The sequence below is a fragment of the Propithecus coquereli genome, unplaced genomic scaffold, assembly GCF_000956105.1.
Source record: "Propithecus coquereli isolate 6110/MARCELLA unplaced genomic scaffold, Pcoq_1.0 Scaffold414, whole genome shotgun sequence".
NCBI lineage: Eukaryota > Metazoa > Chordata > Mammalia > Primates > Indriidae > Propithecus > Propithecus coquereli.
Genome location: NW_012149886.1, coordinates 654,831 through 657,246, shown reverse-complemented (window position 1 = coordinate 657,246; position 2,416 = coordinate 654,831).

Genomic DNA, 2,416 nt, shown 5'->3' with positions numbered 1-2,416 from the left:
TTTATGTGCCCTGAGGTTGATTCCATATCTTTGCAATTGTGAATCATGCTGCTATAAACATTTGGGTACAGTTGTCTTTTTGATATAATGACTTCTTTTCCTATGGGCAGATACCCAGAGGTGGGATTGCTGGATCAATGGTAGATCTACTTTTAGTTCTTTAAGGAATCTCCATATTGATTTCCATAGATGTTGTACTAATTTACATTCCCACCAACAGTGTATAGGCATTTCCTTTTCACTGCATCTGCAACAGTATCTATTCTTTTTTGACTTTTTATTAATGGCCATTCTAACAGGGGTACAGTGGTATCTCATTGTGGTTTTAATTTGCATTTCCCTGATAATCAGTGATGCTGAAATTTTTTTCATGTGTTTGTTGGCCATTTGTCTATCTTCTTTTGAAAAAATCTGTTCATATCTTTTGCCCACTTTTTAATGGTATTATATGTTTTTTCCGTGCTGATTTGTTTATGTTCCTTGTAGATTCTGGGTATTAACTCTTTGTTGGGTGTATAATTTGAGAATATTTTCTCCCCTTCTATGGGTTGTCTATTTGCTGTTGACTATTTCCATTTCTATGCAGAAGCTTTTTGGTTTAATTAAGTTCCGTTTATTTCTTTTTGTTTTTGCTGTATTTGCTTTTAGGTTCTTAGTCATGAATTCTTTGCCTAGGCCAATATCCAGAAAAGTTTTTCCTGTTTTCTTCTGGAATTTTTACGGATTCATGTCTTACATTTAATTTGTATTCCATCTCGAGTTAATTTTTGTATATGATGAGAGATAGGGATCTTGTTTCATTCTTCTGCATATCGCTATCCAATTTTCCCAGCACCATTTATTGAATAAGGTGTCCTTTTCTGAGTGCACGTTTTTGTCCACTTTGTCAAAAATCAGTTTGTTGTAGGTGTACAGTTTTATTTCTGGGTGCTCAATTCTGCTTCATTGGTCTATGTGTCTACTTTTATGCCAGTACCATGCTGTTTTGGTTACTATAGCCTTGTCGTTTAATTTGAAGTCGGGTAATGTGATGCCTCCATATTTGTTCTTTTTGCTTAGGATTGCTTTGGCTATTCAGGCTCTTTGCTGATTCCATATGTAATTTAGGATTGCTGTTTCTAATTTTGTGAAAAATGATGTTGGTGTTTTGATGGAGATTGCATTGAAATCTGTAAATCACTTTGGACAGTATGGACATTTTAAAAGTATTGATTTTTCCAATCTATGAGCATGGGATGATTTTCCATTTGTCTGTATTGTCTTTGACTTCTTTCATCAGTATTTTGTAGTTCTTCTTGTAGAGCTCTTTCACCTCCTTGGTTAAGTATATTCCAAGGTGTTGTATTTTCTTTGCAGCTATTATAAATGATATTATATTCTTGATTTGAATCTCAGCTTCACTGTTAGTGTGTAGAAATGCTGCTGATTTCTGTACATTAATTTTGTAACCTGAGATTTTACTGAATTTATTTGTCAATTTTAGGAGTCTTTTGGAGGAGTCTTTAGGATTTAGAGTCTAGATATAAGGAGGAGTCTTTAGGGTTTAGAGTCTAGGTATAAGATCATATAATCAGCAAATAGAGATAGTTTCACCTCCTGTTTTTCCAATTTGGATGCTCTGTACTTGTTTCTCTTGCTTGATTGCTCTAGCTAGGGTTTACAGTACTATGATGAATACAAGTGGTGACACTGGGCACCCTTGTCTTGTTCCAGTTGTTAGGGGGGATTCGTTCAACTTTTCTTAATTCAGTATGATGTTGGCTGTGGTTTATCATATACAACCTTTATTATGTTGATGTATATCCCTTCTATGCTTAGTGTGTTGAGGGTTTTTTTATCATGGAGTGCTAAATTTTATCCAATGCTCTTTTCTGTATCTATGGAGATAATCACATGGTCTTTGTTTTTATTTCTGTTTATGTGGTAGATCACATTTATTGATTTATGCATATTGAAACATCCTTGCATCCCTGGGATGAAACACACTTGATCATGGAGAGTTATCTTTTTGATGTGTTGTGGATTCAGTTTACCAGTATTTTGTATTTATGTTTATGAGAGATGTAGGCCTGTTGTTTTCTCTTTTTTGTTGTGTCCTTCCCTGGCTTTGGAATCAGAGTGATATAGACCTCATAGCATGAGTTAGGGAGGTTTCTGTCCTTCTTGGAAAAGTTTCAGTAGGATAAGTACCAGTTCTTTTTTTTACTATTGTTTTACTCTTGTTACTCATTTTCTGGTCAGGATTTATTCTATGCCTATGATTCTCTATTCTATGATTCTGTCTTCCTGATGCAAGCATGGGAGGGTGGTGTCTCTGAAATTTATCCATTTTCCCTAGATTTTCTACTTTGTGTTTGTAGAGGTTTTCTTAATAATCTTGGATGATATTTTGTATTTCTGTGGTATCAATTGTAGT